The sequence below is a fragment of the Oryctolagus cuniculus genome, chromosome 3, assembly GCF_051225735.1.
Source record: "Oryctolagus cuniculus isolate XC-2025 breed Fujian yellow rabbit chromosome 3, ASM5122573v1, whole genome shotgun sequence".
Taxonomy (NCBI): Eukaryota; Metazoa; Chordata; class Mammalia; order Lagomorpha; family Leporidae; genus Oryctolagus; species Oryctolagus cuniculus.
In genome coordinates, this window is record NC_142869.1 from 128951049 (window position 1) to 128969591 (window position 18543).

At 38.2% G+C, this 18543-nt stretch overlaps 1 protein-coding gene and 1 long non-coding RNA gene across 11 annotated transcripts in view; one reads left to right on the plus strand and one right to left on the minus strand.

The window, feature by feature from the left end:
• PCLO (piccolo presynaptic cytomatrix protein) overlaps positions 1-18543 on the plus strand; it is a 524563-nt gene that overhangs the window by 55419 nt on the left and 450601 nt on the right. The gene's annotated exons all lie outside the window — the stretch shown is intronic.
• On the minus strand, positions 2455-8309 carry LOC149127506 (uncharacterized). Its single transcript, XR_016231683.1, has 5 exons — positions 7994-8309; positions 7289-7391; positions 4324-7149; positions 2778-2945; positions 2455-2679 (listed from the first exon to the last, which is right to left on the minus strand). It is a non-coding gene; the product is annotated as an uncharacterized LOC149127506 (long non-coding RNA).

Sequence of the window (18543 nt, forward strand, 5' to 3'; positions counted from 1 at the left end):
TTTTATAAGGTGGCAAATTTCATTTATTTCATATATACAGATTTAGGAGGGTAGTGATACTTCCCACTGTACCCTCCCACTCAAGCTCCCACATTCCCTCCTCCTTCCTTCCTTATTCTTTCTTTTAATTTTTATAGTGACATTTTCAGTTTATTTTATAATCATCAGATTAACCCTCCACTAAGTAAAGAATACAACAAATAGTAAGAAGAAGAATAAGAAGAGGAAAACTAAAACACTGTTCCTCAAAAGTAGAGACAAGAGCTGTAACAGCAATCAATTCTCAAAATGTCAATTTTGCCCATACACATTATTTTTTTTATAATCCACAGATCAGAGAAAACATATAGTATTTGTCTTTTTGAGACTGGCTTATTTCACTAAGTGTAAATGGTTTCCAAAATTACATCCATCTTGTTGTGAAAAACAGGATTTCATTCTTTTTTATGACTGAGTAATATTCCATAGTGTATATGTACCACATTTTCTTTATCCAATCATCTATTGATGGGCTTCTGGGTTGATTCTCTGTCTTAGCTATTGTTAATTGAGCTGCAATAAACACAAGTTCATTTTCTTATTCTTAACATTCTTTGCTTTGCCTCCAGAGCCATAAATTGCAGAGTCCCAGGAATATTTCCATTTAAGTGTATACCACACACACTTTACATTCTCATGTTCTATTTTGAGTTTATCATCTTTTCCCCACATAGTCTTTATGCATTATCTGCTGTACTGAAAGGCATCACAAATCCTGAGCTATTGCAGACTCCAGACTTTCTCCTTCACTGGCTGAACCCCCCACCCCTGCAGCAGTGGCTTTCAACTCTTGTCAGTGGTACCTGTTAAAGATAATGCTCATGTATTATCTGATTCTTATCCTCATGATGATAGCCTTGCATGCTTATTTACCATCTCTACTACTGTAGTCCATCTTTAATTGTTTATTTGAGGAAACTGAGTTGTTCTAAATTCATCCTCCAAAAATTTCTGCTTATTTGTGCAAATTTCTTACTTACAACATTCTACTGAAACCCTTTGTATTTTTTTTTTTTTTTTACTGTAGGGCTGTACTAGGTGCCACAAATAATTTCAGTTCCCTATACCTCTGCATGTCCCCAAATATCTTTGACTACCCCACATCTTTATCTACTTGTCATTCTTTGAGGTCCATCTCAAAAATCACTTGCTCTTGGCTCTTATTCCAGTCAGCCCTCTTATATAGCATCATGATTCTCTGATTATTTATGTGATTATACAAAAATGTGAACCCCTGGAGTTCAAAGAATTAGTCTCCTGAGTACCATCACAATGCCTGCACATAGTAGATGATCAACATGTTTCTTCCTAGTGGAAAAACACCACTTAGGTGAATGACATGTAGAATGCAACTCATAGTTTATGTTAATAGTTATAATTATAGTTGAAATGGGCTTGAGACTGAGTTAGTTAAATCTAGATTGTCTGCAAGGATTTTTTAAGCCCTGGTAAAATGTGTCAAGTCCTAGTATGTGTATCTTTGTATATTTGAGGTATGGAAGAATGATGAAGATGATGGATTTTTTTATATATAAAAATAGGGAAAATTTTAAATTATTTGCTTACAAGTTATGATGAGGTTTATCCTGACCATCTCTTTCATTTTATTACCTTGCTCATTTTTTCTTTTGTCTTTAGTTCTTATGACCTTTTTAACATAGAGGTTAATCTAATTTATTATTATTTTTACAAAAATATCTCTGTACCACACTAGAATGCAAATTGCATGAGTAGAAGTCACTATTTCCAGTGCTTCGCATATAGTAGACGCTAAAAATACTTGTAGAGTGGAATAATTAATCCTATATAGTTACTAGAGATGTAGTACTGAATAAAGTAAACTAGAATGTTTGTCAGCCTCATAGCTGGTAGGCATCAATTTTTTTTTAAAGATTTATTTTATTTGAAAGACAGAATTACAGAGAGAGGTAGAGACAGAGAGAGAGGTCCTTCATCCGCTGGTTTACTCCCCAGATGTCCGCAACGGCTGGAGCTGTGCCGATTGGAAGCCAGGAGCCAGAAGCCCCCTTGGGGTCTCCCATGTGGGTGCAGGGGCCCAAGGACATAAGCTGTCTCTAGCCTGGCTTTCCCAGGCCACAGCAGAGAGCTGTATCAGAAGAGGAGCAGCCTGGATCAGAACTGGCTCCCATATGGGATGCGGCGCTTCAGGCCAGGATTTTAACCCACTGCGCCACAGCACCAGCCCCGCAAATATTTTTAACACTTACTATTCTTTATCCTAGTATGCCTCATTTCAAAAAACAAGGAGAAAAGACACACACCATAAATATTCAAAAACTTTCTCTAGATAAATTCTCATAAAATTGGGCTTATAGGGATAATGTGTCTTCTGTTAAGTTTGAAGAATAAATAAAGGAAACTAATCTAAGCAAAGAAAAACAGGTTTTTAGGACATTAGGTTTTATTTTTCATTTTATTATCATTAACTTATTTTAGCTGAAAGGCAGAGTGACAGGGGGATCCTCCATCTGCTTGTTCCCTCCCCAGATGTCCATGACAACTAAAGATATGCCAGGCTGAAGGCAAGAGCCAGGAATTCCATCAGGTCTCCCATGTGAGTGGCAGGAACTTAATTACTCAGGCCATAATCTGCTGCCTCCCAGGTACTTTAGCAGGAAGCTGCATTTGAAGTGGAGATGTGAGTTGATCCCAGGCACTTAGATATGGGATGCTGGCCCCCCAAGATGTGACTTAATCCCCTGAGCTCCACCAGGTACCTTGGAAAATGAGTTTAGTGATCCATAAAGAGGAAGTATTGCAGAGCTGCCAGAAGGCACCTATGTTCCCTGGACTTCCTGGTCTTGTTGGCTCTTAGAACTTGGTATATTCATCTGAAAAGTGAGCATGATGATAAGAGGATGTTCTTCATGGGGCTATTGTTAGGACTGGAAAGCAAATACATGTAAAGTTTTAAAAACAGTTGATGGCATTTGGTAAAACACAATAAATGATATCTAAATGTTATCTTTTATAGCTGGCTGTAGTTGCCAGGCCCAGAAATTGTATTTTTTTTTTTTTTTTGACAGGGAGAGTTAGTGAGAGGGAGAGACAGAGAGAAAGGTCTTTCTTCCTTTGGTTCACCCCCCCCAAATGGCCGCTATGGCTGGCGTGCTGCGCTGATCCGAAGCCAGGAGCCAGGTGTCCTGTCCTGGTCTCCCATGTGGGTGCAGGGCCTAAGCACTTGGGCCATCCTCCGCTGCCCTCCTGGGCCACAGCAGAGAGCTGGACTGGAAGAGGGGCAACCAGGACAGAATCCGGGACCCCAACCGGCACTAGAACCTGGGGTGCCGGCACTGCAGGTGGAGGATTAGCCCAGTGAGCCGCGGCGCCGTCCCAGAAATTATATTCTATCAATGCATAATTTTGATTACACAGAAATGATAAAAATGGTTCTTTGTTGATTGAAGTTTCACTTCCAAGAGGATTTGAGCTGCTTAATGAAATGAGTTTGGATGTTAAAGGCCAATGGGGGCCTTTATGCCAACCTTGAAATGTTATATAACAGTCCTTGACTGAAGTGAAAACACAGGCATTGCTGTATTCTTTTACTTGTGATGTTAGCGCTGTTTCTATTTTTACTTAATGAGGTTTTCTCCATGATTGTGACATATTCATGTAAATTCTTTGCATATCAAAAGAAGCAAAGATCACTAAGCTTTTGAAAGGAATTTCATTGGGAAAAGTTTTATCATAAATTTGCTTAAAATGCATATATTTGGAAAACCTTAGAAAATTGCTGAGAAATGATTGCCAATAAGAATATAGTGACATGAGAAACGTTCACTGCAACTTATGGCAAAATGGCTTAATTCATATTCAATATGGTCTGAGATTTCTTTCACTTAAATAGATTATTCATGTTTTTGTATTTCTAAAAAATTAGATTTAAGAATGAATTTTTGCACAGTGACTATTTTGCAGTAGTCAGAATTTCTGTTATGATTTATCCCAGTTCTTAAAAGAAGACATTTCCTAAATAAAACATTGTGTCACTCTCAGTGCCATTGTAAATATACTTTTTCACAGAGAAATATCACTTAAATTACACAAAAGTAAGCATTCATTTGTGCTTTAAAAATGATGTGCTTTTCCTCTGGCTTTATGTGAATATTTAATCTAAATATAGTGCCCATTTAAAAGCAGATATTCTAAATTTTGAAGCAAAAACTTAAAAATATTAATAGCAATGGTGTTAATTTTATATTACTATGCAGCAGTTTGTCAAAAATTCCCCCAGCTTAAGACAATCCCCATTTAGCTCACAGTTTTGTAGGGTGGAAGTCCAGTAGGGCATGGCTGGGTTCTCTGATCAGGGCTTTAACAAGACTTAAATCAAGACTGTTTTCTATCTGGGATGATTTAGGTTTTCTGTCAGCATTCAGTTCCTTATGATTGTAAGGCTGGGGTCCAGTGTCCTTGTTTTCCTGCATGCTACGTGAGTCACTCATTTCTTGCAGCTGCTGGCATTCTTTGCCTCACAGTTGCCTCATCTTCAGCATGAAGACTTTTCGCTCACATGAAATCAGTTTCACTCTTCTAATCTCTGACTTCTGGAAGGGCTTTGAGAGCCCTTTCAAGGGCTCACCTGAATAGAGTGAACCTAACAGACTGTCTCTTTTGATTTACTCAAAAGTCAACTGATGAGTAACCTAATCTGGTGTGATATCTCATCATGCTTACAGTCTCCACTCACATCCAGGGAGAAGGAATCAAACACAGTGTGTAAACCAGAAAGCAGAAATCTTGAGGGTGGTGAGGGACATCTGGGAATTCTGCCTGCCACGCCAACTCAGTGATTGAATGTGTTATAAGAAAATGCTGATTTTGTCAAAGAGCACGCATACTTGAATCTGTATTGCTAGTTCATTGACACATGGATATAAAGTGAAATTGATTTATCTCAAATCTCATAGCAGGTGGAGCCAGATAGACTTATAGCAGTACCAGAAGTTCTTTTTATGGTGACATCTCTCCTTTAAGGCTTTGACATAAAATTAGCAATGCAGCATTCTCTCTCTCACTCACTCTTACTCTCTCACTCTCACTCTCACTCTCACTCTCACTCTCTCTTGGTGTAGGAGGAGGGAGGATGGTAATGAGAGGTCCATATGAACTTAGAGTTCATTGCTTGACCTTATTTTGCCATTTTATTGGTAATTTATTAAATGAACCAGGTTAAATTGGAAATTAATTTGTAGGATTCCCTCTAAGGGAGGAGGAGGTGGATGTACCAGGGTTTAGCAACTGGCTGGATGTGAGGAAGTAGAAAAGTAAGTATAATCACATACCCTAGGCAGCAGTTGTAAAATCACATGAAATTCGAATAATGTTCAAGTAAGAGGGCTGGCTGGTGTTCAGATGGAAGTACGGTTATTCAGGTTTAATCCTCAGATATTTTAGGGAGGGACAGTCATCTTGTTTTGGCTGTCATCAGAATAGGAAGGATATCAAAAGTCATAAAATTAGATAATATTGAAGCAAAAGACGCAAAAAGGAAGCGTAAGATCTGAGAGTTAGGAAGGGCCAAATGTTAGGAAAGAGGAAGGAAGCAGAAATGACATATGGAATTACTAGAAAGAGGGGAAAACTAGGAGAAGGAATTTGCAAAGAGAAAGAAAGAGAAATATTCCCTACAAAGGGAAAATAACCAGTTAAGTGTGATCATAGTGACAAAATTGATATCTTGATAGTTGAATTATAAATTGTTACAAATCTTTTTTTTTTTTTTTAATTTATTTGAGAGGTAGAGTTACAGACTGTGAGAGGGAGAGATAGAGAGAAAGGTCTTCCTTACGTTGGTTCACTTCCCAAATGGCTGCAATGGCCGGAGCTGCGCCAATCCAAAGCCAGGATCCAGGTGCCCTTTCCCAGTCTCCCATGAGGGTGAGGGGCCCAAGGACTTGGGCCATCTTCTACTGCTTTCTCAGGCCATGGCAGAGAGCTGGATTGGAAGAGGAGCAGCCAGGACTAGAACCGGTGCCCATATGGGATGCTGCTGCCCCAGGTGGAGGATTAACCTACTGTGCCACGGCGCTGACCCCACAAATCTTTTTTAAAGGCATGTAAACATCTACATATGTTCTTGTATCTTATTAATATCATCTTATTAATATCATTATTGAGACTCCAGCCACACATATGCTTGAACAGGAGAACAGTTCTATGCTTATTGCAGCATTTTCTTTAGTAAAAAACAGGTAAAACTAAAGCAAATTAAGACCTAAATTTCCAGTAATATACATGACAACATGAAGAAAGCTGATACATTATAATTTATGTAATCTAATATTTATTAAGCACTGACTAGGATACCAGGTTCCAAGCACTGTGTATGTATTACTTTCATTATTCTACAATAAATTATGGATTTTGAACACTCAAAGTGTCTAAGGCCCCAATGTAATGTAAATTTAAGAACAGAAATTTTATCCCAGATTGGCTCCAAATTTGGAAACCCTCATCCAAAAAATGCTTTTTAAAAATTTGATTGGATGCTATGTAACCATTCAAATAATAAATTTCATTTGGGGATATCATATATTTAAAATATAATTCTAAATTAAAATGTGGTATTGCTATTGTTGTATTAATTTATAAGGGCTTGGAAGACCTTTCTCAGGTGAAAATAAATGGAATAGAATGTTGAGTTTATATTCATTTTTCCCTTAATCTTTTTAAAGTAGAAAATGAGAGGTGATCAGTAGGTCATGCTGGGGGCTAATCAGGTGGCTAGAATGTGAACGGTATGATGTTATTGTAAGAGGGGTATCCTGTGGGCATTTGGCTAAAACCTCATTGAACTAGATGGGAGCTGATGCATTTTGTTTGTCATGAATCCAGACCCTAGAAATATCAAGTACATTAATGTCAAGGTCACAGAGGATAGGATGGAGAAGGGCTGTCAGTTAAGGGTAAAGCTACTGGGAAGATGCTAAAGATATATAGAAAAGAAATTCATACATTGGCAAACTAATAGAGACTTCCAAAGAGGAAAGTGACTTTCGAGAGAGTGAATGGTGTTTGGAAAGTGACAGTGGAGAGCAGGAAATGCAGTTTGCCAAACCCCATCATGCTGCTGGGCAGATGTTTCTGGAAAACAGTAAGAAAAAAGTATGATTAGGGAAAACTTGTCAGTTAAGAAACATAGAAGGGGAGGTTGTAGAATTAAAACAGTTCTCCTGGGGAACATGCAATGTCTTTTAGGACTGCAAGTTTCGATTGAGTCTACCTGGCAAGGTGATGTTAAGGTTTGGGTGTACTTGTGGGTTTGAAAGTTGGAGCAGGTGCTGTGATCTGTGATGATTGTTTTTTGGCACATCCAAGTGAAGCAGCTGAGAGAGAAAGGGAGAGACTGAGCTGTTTACAGAGAACTAAGTAAGAATCCACATTTTCGAAGTAATTGTGTAAGAACCACTTCAAGCAACCACAAATATGTCTACCTCCCAGTACATTTGGCAGGTAACTCAGGTAAAAATTAATAAAGGAGGTTGATTCATATAATGGTGATTATTAATGGTTATATATCTTGATTAATCCTCCCTTAGGTTAAGAAAATTTGGAGAGAATATATTTTACCAAGTTATACAAACAGTGTACCCCATGAAAAATGCTTGGCATGCATCCCTTTCTGCCTTTAATGATTAAAAACTAAACATGGAGTTCAGTCTGCATCGAGTATGCAAACATTTTACGTTTCATTTGGGCAATATCATTTCCAAAAGATAAAATTTGTGTATGAGGTTTCATTTAACTTTTGAAAGTACATCCCGTGGCTTAATTCATGTTCAAATGGCAGTTCTAGATTAAACTTTTTATGTAAAGCCATCTCTATTTCTCTGATGTGTTTCTTAATTATTGCCTATAAATAGTTAAGTAAGTAGCCCTGCATTCTTAGATCCAGTTTATGTGTGTATGGAGTTTATGTGTAATAAACCTGTGTCGCTCCCCCACTTGCGGAGGAACGCCACTGGTCCTTCCAGATTTGCTGCCACTCCCCCGCCTCCGAGGAGGAGCGGCACCGGCAAGCTCTCCGATCCACTTTCTCAGGGGGCCGCGGCCACGCATGTTGTCTCTCTCCCCCTTTTAAGGGGTTGGGTCAGGAATCAGCTAATTAACGAAGCAGCTGTGTAAGATTTGTTTACTCTCTCAGCGCCATATGATGGGAGATCAGATGCATAGAGTTAGTCTTAATAGTCTCAGTGGTCTAGTCTAGTCTCGGTAGTCTCAGTACTTATTTTGCCATGTTGTGGGAGACAGGCCCTGCTCCCCACAAACCTGTACTGAGTGCCAGCAACAAAAATAAAATAGATAAGTAAGTAGATAGATAGATGCTCTTTGCTGGGGTAAAAGTAGATATGTGTGATATAAAAATTACCCAAGCAAATACACAAATTGGAGCAAAGGAAAATAAAAATCTCACTTTCCCCATTATGGTGAGTTGTTCTGTTTTCTTCCTCAGTGTTTTTTCAGAGATAAAGCTTTTGTTTTCAATCACATCTATGCACAAATACATATAGACACACAAACTATTTCTTTGACTTTATGTAAATTATATTTATCTATGTTGATCACCTGTGGCCATAACTACTACCAAGGAACATGTAAAAGTCATTGTAACTGCAAACATTGGAGTTCGTTCTTTTTATATATTCATCGTCTCTCACTCTCCCCCTTCTCTTATGTGTGTATGTATGTGTATATATATATATTATAAATGTATAATTTATAGTTTTGTGAATTATATATTTATCTTTCAAGGAATGAATTTTCTAATGAATTCAGCTATGAAAATCTATAGAGTAGCTATTAAAATATTAAAATATCTATTAAAACTCCAAATGTTACCTCAAGATTAATTAATTTTAAAGGTGATTAAGGATTGACTTTTTACTACATATTTTGGTCATGATTAATTTATAATTAATATTTCCAAATCAGCTAAGAGGTAAATATAACAAATGTTATTGTAGTTTATATATTAGACAAATGACAAAAGGATAGACTTAAGGTGAAAGAGATTGAATATTAAATTTTGTTCTTCATAGCACTTAACTGCTTTGGTTCCTACATGGAAGTCATGAAGGCAGGACAGGGGTGGTGTGAAATGGCTGAAGTCTGAGTTTTCTTCCTGTTACACTGGTCACTGATAAGGATGCACCATAGATTCCTGGCTGATGATGATGTAACTATGTTTGTTATTTGTGACATACTTCTGGAAGTATTAACCTAGTTTAAATTTATTTGAATCTGTCAAAACTGAATAACCTTAGAGAATAAAACATATCTACATTTCTGTTTTCTACTTACTGCATTATTTCATATGTGGGGCATTTACTTGCCAATTAAGAAGCCCTTGTCCCATATCAGAGTAGCTGGGTTCACAATTCAGTTCTGGCTCCTGACTCCAGCTTCATGCCAATGCAGACCCTGGGTGGCACTGGTGATGGCTTATGTAATTGGGTTGCTGCACCCACATGGAGACCTGGATCGAGTGCCTGACTGCTTGCTTCAGCCTGGCTCAGTTGTGGGTATTGTTGGTATATGAGTAGTGAGCTAAGGGATTGGAGCATTCTCTGTCTCTTTTTCTTACTCTTCTTCACTGTCTCTTGCTGTCTCTCTGCCTTTCAAGTAAACAAAAATATTTGCAAACATTAAGTGCAATGGAATTTTTTTTAAAAAATGGAATGGTATGACTTCTCCCCTTATAAAAATCATAGTCCAGTAAGATGGGAAACCACATAAAAATGGCTCATAAAAGTTAGAAAATAGTAATTTTTATAGTAAGAGTACAAAAAATAGTAATGAAAAATGTAGGGAGTAGATGTTTGGCCTAGCAGACAATTTGCTAATTGGGATGGCTGCATCCCATATTGGGGTACCTGGGTTTATGTACCAGCTCTACTACCATTTCTGGCTTTCTGTTCATGCAGAGACTGTAGGTGATAGCTGGAGTGATTGTGTCCCTGACTCCTAGGCTTGAGATGCACATTGAAATCCTGGCTTCTGGATTCACCCTGGCCCAGCCTTTGAGGAGGGAACCAGCAGATGGGAGGCCTCTACCCCGTGGCCTCACCTCTTAAATAAAAAAAAACAAAAAATATTTTTAAATACAAAAATGAGTTTGCTGAGCAAATCTAAGTATTCTGTTGGCCAAAGTGGAATTTGAAGGTGGGCAAGGCATTTGCTATGTAATTTTCTGTGCTTTGGTTTTCTCAAATCTGAACATTCTTCCAACTTAAGATAATGCTTCATTTGGTAACTTTGATCAGAAATGCAGCCTTACTTCATACTACAAATGAGGAAGGGACGCTTTGCTTATTTACTGGGACTCTTGCAAGGGCCTTTGCATCTCCAGTGGTGCTGAGGTAGAGAAGTGTGGGATTCACCCTAGCCCTTTGGGGAACAGTCTAACTGGAACAGTGAATGAAGGAGTTATGGCAGCAGTGGCAACATAGCCTTCTTACCTGGTAGCTTCTGCATCTTGACCTTGACCATGGTTGCTATTGCCCTGTCTCCTTGTTTTCTCAAACTGTTGTTTCAACTTTCTGCTGACGTTGAGAATAATGCCCCTACTTTATTCTTTCAAATAATTCATTTTTATGCCTGTTTGTCAGAATTAGGTTGTAGGGCAGGGTATTTCTTGCTTCTGTGCTACAAATTAAGTAGAGTTAAAGAAGAAAATACTGCATCTAGGGCTTCCTTGTTGAACCAGAGAGAAGGTGGCAGGAAATCCATTTACTAGCCCAAGACAGATTTCTAAGTTTTCTCAGCTCATGGAACTTTCAGTTCTCAGTTATTTTTTCATAGTGTCCATGGACAACTTGAGATATCTGACAGTTCCTTTTGTTAGGTAGTTTAATGCAAACAGCAGAATAGTAGCAATTGTTTGGTGGCTGATGGATGTTGTTGTGGTTCTTTTGAAAATTTAAAATACCTACAGTGATGCCTTTAGCTTCTGTTTGAATACCACAGGACTAAAACATTCCTGCTATTTTGCTGCTTTTTTGTGTTCATACTTCTGTTCTTGTTTCACATTGAAGATGTTTCTGTGAGATTCTTAGGTAAGAAAACCAAGGTTACAAAAGTCTTGTAATTTGACTAAGGATGTGTTCGTTTAGCTGATATCTAGTGATTTGAATGCAAGTGTTTATTTTCCTAAACTATGCTGGCCATGGCAATAAGAGTTCGTTTCTGGAGTATGTGTCTTTATGTGGCTAACACTAAGGAAATGGGGACTATTCTGCTTTAAATGACATGTAGAGATGGGACTATCAGAATGAGGTGTTTCCAGGAGACTCAGTAATTCTTTTGTGATATTTTGCTTTCAGATAGTTTTAGACCATGGATTCAATGAATATAAAGACCACTTCTTGTCTGTTTCATAGCTTATACTATAGAAAGCAAACTGTACTTTGGACTCAGTGTGTTTGCTGAACTTAAACATCTATTTGTGTGGAAAATTGATATGTAAAAGTGACTTTTACAGTAATAAGATTTATTATAGTAGAAATAATTACAGTCTTGCTACTGAAAAATGGTTTTCATGAATTCTACCTTTTGATTCATTTGATCATTTTACCTTTCACAGCTTTTTCATATTATAGAGAAGGTTTGAGTACAATGTCCACAACTTAGAAAACTTTTTCCAGGTTTGTGTTTTATTCTGTGGCATTAGTTGTCTCTGTTTTTTTCTTGAGCTTAAAACAATTAAATAGTTTAATAAGAAAGTGCTGAACAATCTATAAGTCATAGAAGTTCCATTATTATATTGTAAGCATCTGAATTCAGAAAAAAATAGAGTTTTTTTTAGATAACTATAAACAGCTTCTTTTGATTGCTTGTAAAAATATTAATTTTGATTGTTAGGTAGTTACCATTGGCTGGTGATATAATTTTTTCAGCTGTGGTTTAATTTTGTTTGGATGCCCTATTAATAGTGTTATGACTACAAGTGCAAGCAATATTAGGTGAATCTTAGATGGAATTTATGTAGTATTAATATTTTTATGAAGAAACTGGTTTAACTGGTTTATGGAATTATATAAAAGGAAAGGATGAAATATAGGTATATAGTATTAAAATGTCTGAAAAATTAATTTATTTTCTTCTTAGAGAAGATATTTTCTCTTAGAACATAAGCACGTAATACTAAAGATCAAAGAAGTTTTTTGAATTTACTTATGTGGCCACATGTTCATTCACATTTTTTTAAAGATTTTTATTTATTTATTTGAGAGGTAGAGTTACAGACAGTGAGAGGGAGAGACAGAGAGAAGGGTCTTCCTTCCCTTCCTTCTGTTGGTTCATTCCCCAGATGGCCGCAGTGGCCAGAGATGCACCAATCCGAAGCCAGGAGCCAGGTGCTTCTTCCTGGTCACCCACGGGGGTGCAGGGGCCGAAGGACCTGGGTCATCTTCTACTGCTTTCCCAGGCCATAGCAGAGAGCTGGATTTGAAGAAGGGCAGCTGGGACTCGAACCGGTGCCCATATGGTATGCGGGCACCGCAGGTGGAGGATTAACCTACTGCCCCATGGTGCCAGCCCCTCATTCACATTTCTGTGGCACACATATAAATACAATTAAATGATAATTTTTATTGTTTAATGGGTTTCTCTTATTTTCCTAAAAGCAACATTCTCAAGATATTTGCAGATAAATTGAAATGAGAAAGTGTTGTTTCATTTTAGATTTCTTGCACTTGCTACTGTGTTTCCTTAGAAAATCTGTTAGAGGGGACAGTATAGTGGCATAGCAAGTTAAGCTTCTGCCTGTGAAGCTGGTATCCCATATGGGAACTTGTTTCTGTCCTGGCTGCTCCACTCCTAATCCAGCTCTTGCTAATGGTCCCGGGAAAGCAGCAGAAGATGGTCCAAGTGCTTGGGCCTCTACACCCACCTGACAGAAACAGAAGTAGTTCTGGGCTCCAGAATTCAGCTCGGCCCAGCCTTGGCCTTTGTGGCCACTTGGGAAGTGAACCAGTGAGTAGAAAATCTCTCTCTGTGTCTCTCTGCTCCTCTCTCTGTAACTCTGCCTTTCAAACATCTAAAAAATAAATTATTTTTTTTTGAAAAAGAGAGATTCTGTTAGAACAAGAGGATTTTTTTCTTTTTTTTTTTTTTAGTAAATATAAATTTCCAAAGTACAGTTTATAGATTACAATGGCTCCCCCCCATAATTTCCCTCCCACTCACACCCCTCCCATCTCCCGCTCCCTCTCCCATTCCATTCACATCAAGATTCATTTTCAATTATCTTTATATACTGAAGATTGATTTAGTATATATTAAGTAAAGATTTCATCAGTTTGCACCCACACAGAAACACAAAGTGTAAAATTCTGTTTCAGTACTAGTTATAGCATACTTCACATTGGACAACACATTAAGGACAGATCCCACATGAGAAGTAAGTACACAGTGACTCCTATTGTTGACTTAACAATTTGACACTCTTGTTTATGGCGTCAGTAATCTCCCTAGGCTCTAGTCATGAGTTGCCAAGGCTATGGAAGCCTTTTGATTACGCTGACTTCGATCTTATTCCGACAGGGTCACAGTCAAAGTGGAAGTTCTCTCCTCCCTTCAGAGAAAGGTACCTCCTCCTTTGATGGCCCCGTTCTTTCCACTGGGATCTCACTTGCAGAGATCTTCCATTTAGGTCTTCTTCTTCTTTTTTTTTTTTTTTTCTTTTCCAGAGTGTCTTGGCTTTCCATGCCTAAAATACTCTCATGGGCTCTTCAGCCATATCCGAATGCCTTAAGGGCTGATTCTGAGGCCAGAGTGCTATTTAGGACATCTGCCATTCTATGAGTCTGCTGTGTATCCCGCTTCCCATGATGGATCATTCTCTCCCTTTTTGATTCCATCATTTAGTATTAGCAGACACTAGTCTTGTTTGTGTGATCCCTTTGACTCTTAGAACTATCAGTGTGGTCAATTGTGAACTGAAATTGATCACTTGCACTAGTGAGATGGGATTGGTACATGCCACCTTGATGGGATTGTATTGGAATCCCCTGGCACGATTCTAACTCCACCATTTGGGGCAAGTCCGATTGAGCATGTCCCAAATTGTACATTTCCTCCCTCTCTTATTCCCACTCTTATATTTAACAGGGATCATTTTTCAGTTAAAATTTAAACACCTAACAATAATTGTGTGTTAATCACAGAGTTCAACCAATCGTACTAGAACAAAACAAAGAAAAGATACTAAAATGGATAAAGTATTACATTGTACATCAGCAGTCAGTCAGGACAAGAGCTGATCAAGTCACTGTTTCTCATAGTGTCCATTTCACTTCAACAGGTTTCCCCTTTGGTGCTCTGTTAGTTGTTACCGATTAGGGAGAACATATGATATTGGTCCCTTGGGAATGGCTTAGTTCACTCAGCATGATGTTTTCCAGATTCCTCCATCTTGTTGCAAATGACCGGGTTTCATTGTTTTTGACTGCTATATAGTATTCTATAGAGTACATGTCCCATAATTTCTTTATCCAGTCTACTGTTGATGGGCATTTGGGTTGGTCCCAGGTCTTAGCTATTGTGAATTCAGCTGCAATAAACATTAGGGTGCAGACCGCTTTTTTTGTTTGCCAATTTCATTTCCTTTGGGTAAATTCCAAGGAGTGGTATGGCTGGGTTGAATGGTAGGGTTATCTTCAGGTTTCTGAGGAATCTCCAGACTGACTTCCATAGTGGCTTAACCAGTTTGCATTCCCACCAACAGTGGGTTAGCGTCCCTTTTTCCCCACATCCTCTCCAGCATCTATTGTTGGTAGATTTCTGAATGTGAGCCATTGTAACTGGGGTGAGGTGAAACCTCATTGTGGTTTTGATTTGCATTTCCCTGACTGCTAGTGATCCTGAACATTTTTTCATGTGTCTCTTGGCCCTTTGGATTTCCTCTTTTGAAAAATGTCTGTTGAGGTCCTTGGCCCATCTCTTAAGTGGGTTGTTGGTTTTGTTGTTGTGGAGTTTCTTGATTTCTTTGTAGATTCTGGTTATCAACCCTTTATCTGTTGTGTAGTTTGCAAGTATTTTTTCCCATTCTGTCGGTTGCCTCTTCACTCTCCTGACTGTTTCTTTTGCAGTACAGAAGCTTCTCAATTTGATGCAATCTCAGTAGTTAATTTTAGCTTTGACTGCCTGCGCCTCCAGGGTCTTTTCCAGGAAGTCTTTGCCTATACCTATATCTTGCAGAGTTTCTCCAATGCTCTCTAATAATTTGGTGTTGTTAGGTTGTAGATTTAAGTCTTTAATCTATGTTGAGTGAATTTTTGTGTAAGGTGAAAGGTAGGGGTCTTGCTTCATGATTCTGCACGTGAAAATCCAATTTTCCCAGCACCAGTACCATTTATTGAATAGACTGTCCTTACTCCAGGGATTGGTTTTAGATCCTTGATCAAATATAAGTTGGCTGTAGATGTTTGGATTGATTTCTGGTGTTTCTATTCTAGAACAAGAGGCTTTAAAAAGTAATCTTGTGACGAAGGTCATGTCCTTTGGTGAGTTCTTGGGCATCATCTGCTGCCTTCTCGTGGGTATTAGCAGGAAGGTGCATCAAAAGCAGAGAGACTAGACTGGAACCCACACTCTGTTATGGGATGTGTGTATCACAATTGACTGCTTAATCCACTGCCACAATGCCTTCCCCAGAAAGATATATTATAGTAGACATATTCAATTTATGAATGTCTTATGATTATATTTATAAAGGATTAAGCATTATGAAGAAAATTCAACATATATTTTTAGTATGCAAATTAATAAATGTCTAAAGTTTGTGGAAATATTTTTTCATCTGCAAAAATACGACTCATCACTTAGATGAGTTATATAAGCCATTATGCAATCAATGCACAATCAGAAATAAATTATTGTTCATTCTGAGTGATTAGATAAATCATAATGTGCCATTTTGAGGTTCAGTTTACAAGGAGCACACTTCTTCAACTTTAACAGAGGCTTTCTCCCCAGTTTTCAAGGCCCTAACTGCCGTTTGAATAGTTTCATGCCTACTTGTTTGCTTGATTAAATCACATTGTTCTTTTTGACTCTGAGTCACAAAAAGAAGTACTGACATGATTTTCTTAGAAAAAAAAGTGGTAGGATTGCATCTAAGCTTTTATCCCTGGAGTACTTAGATGTCTACTATGAAACGGTAGACTTCATAATCTCTGTGAGGAGGATGATCTTGAAATAAACAAATTTAGAATTTTTTGCAGTGTGAGGTAGGATTGCCTCGTGATTGGCAAAGTTAATTTTGGAATATTTATTCTTAGAAGCAACAGATTTCAGTCATTGCGGCATTGAAATGTCACAGTTTCTTGTGCCAAAAGTAAAGCACACTATTTAAATTATTCTTCATGTCCACATGTGTTAACTAACATCCATCCATTAACTGTTTGTCAGTTACTAACCACTGTGTTGATTATAATTGTTTTCAGTTTAAATAGAATGCTAAAAGACATTTAAATCGGATATTTAGTTTCACATTACCTAACACATATGGAGAATTTGTCATTTTACATTGATAAGCTAACATCACTAGAATTTCTTAATGCGGAGAGTAATCATCAACTACGCAAAGGTTATGTTGAGGAAAGATTTGTCAGTGGATGTAACAACATACCATACTCAAAAATAAGATTGTCTTTTTAATTTAAGAAACAAAGTTAACATTTTAGTGAAATATTGAAAGTGCAAAGTTTTATAAGCAGCAATTTAATGTATCTATCAATAAGAGATTTATGCAAGGGGCAAATGTGGTACAGTGGGTTACATTGCATGTAAGAGGGCCAGTTTGAATTCCTATTATTCTGCTTCAAATCCAGCTCCCTGCTAATGCACCTGGAAAGGCAGTGATGAGTGCCAGAGCACTTCAGTCCCTGCCACTTACATGGGAGATCTTGATGGGGTTCCTAGTCCTTGGCTTTGGCCTGGACCAGCCTTGGCTGTTGCAGGCATTTGGGAAATGAATCAATGGATGGAAGATCCTCTCTGTCTCTCTCTCTGTCTCTGTCTCTGTCTCTCTCTCTCTCTGTGTTTATTGCTCTGCCTTTGAAATAAATAAATTTTTAAAATTTGTTCAATATATATTGATTATGTGTTTCTAAAAATTGCTTTAGGAGACACAATTCAAATTGTCAGTATGCTATAAAGTGAGCATTTCCATTTCAATTTTTTAAAAAGATTTATTTATTTATTTAAAAGAGTTACACAGAGATAGAAGGAAAGGCAGAGAGAGAGAAAGAGAGAGAGAGAAGAAGGAGGAGGGAGGGAGGGAGGGAGGGAGGGAGGGGGAGAGGGAGAGGGAGGGAGAGAAAGAGGTCTTCCATCTGCTGGTTCATTCCCCAGTTGGCTGCAACATCCGGAGCTGTGTGGATCCGAAGCCAGGAGCCAGGAGCTTCTTCGGGTCTCCCACATGGGTGCAAGGGCCCAAAGACTTGAGCCATCTTCTACTGCTTTCCCAGGCCACAGCAGAGAGCTGGATCAGAAGTGGGGCAGCCAGGGACTCAAAACGGTGCCCATATGGGATGCTGGCACTGCAGGCAGCAGCTTTACCTGCTATACCACAGCGCCAGCCCCTCCATTTCAATTTGACAGCTGAAATAGTTGAATGTAAGAGGTGTATTTATTTCATTTCATAAAGTGGCAGAGGCACAATTCAAACTCAGCTTCCAGATTCTGGAGTCTCTTTGTGTTTCTTTTAACCTTGTTTTTATATATCTGGAGGTGAGGGAAAGTTATATAGAAGGTAGGAAAAGCTATTTTCAAATAAGAAGCATCACTTGATTTTGAGTCATAAATGTAATCTGCATTAAGTAGGTGGATGGATGAGGTTTGAAAAATTATTAAATTTTTGCACAAATTATAACTTTTTTTCAATTATGTAGGTAACTATTGCTATGGTTTGATGGGATGTAGCTCTCAAACTCATGCATATTATTACAGTTTAAACCCCAGAGTCTTGTGTTGGCAGTGCTGAGAGGGTAGGAACTTAATCCAGGTATGGTGTTTTGGAAGTGTTCCTAGTGGGCAGTCCTTAAGTTCACTGTGGGTATGCCCTCAAAAGGTAGCCCTACAAAAGAGTTGGTTATAACAGGCAAGTTAGGCCCTGCTGCTCTCCTTTGCTTGTTCACCACGTGATCATACTTCTATATACCTTCTACTGTAACTATCTTCCCATCTCACCAGACATTGAACAGTGAGGCTCCTCCTGAGCTTGTACTGGGAACCTCCAAAGCTGTGAGCCAAAAGAGACTTCTTTCATTCATAAGGAGCTTGTCTTAGGTTTTGGACTGGAGTAATGAATAGCTGACCAGTACAGATATTTTGCCACTGATTTCCTGCATGTTGAGGTTGCAAGATAAATTCCAGCAGCCAGTAAGTTAGATCCTAAGGGGTATTTTAGAGAATATGACCATCATACCAATAACTTGATTACTCAAAAGCAGGTGATATTTTCTAAATGGGTTC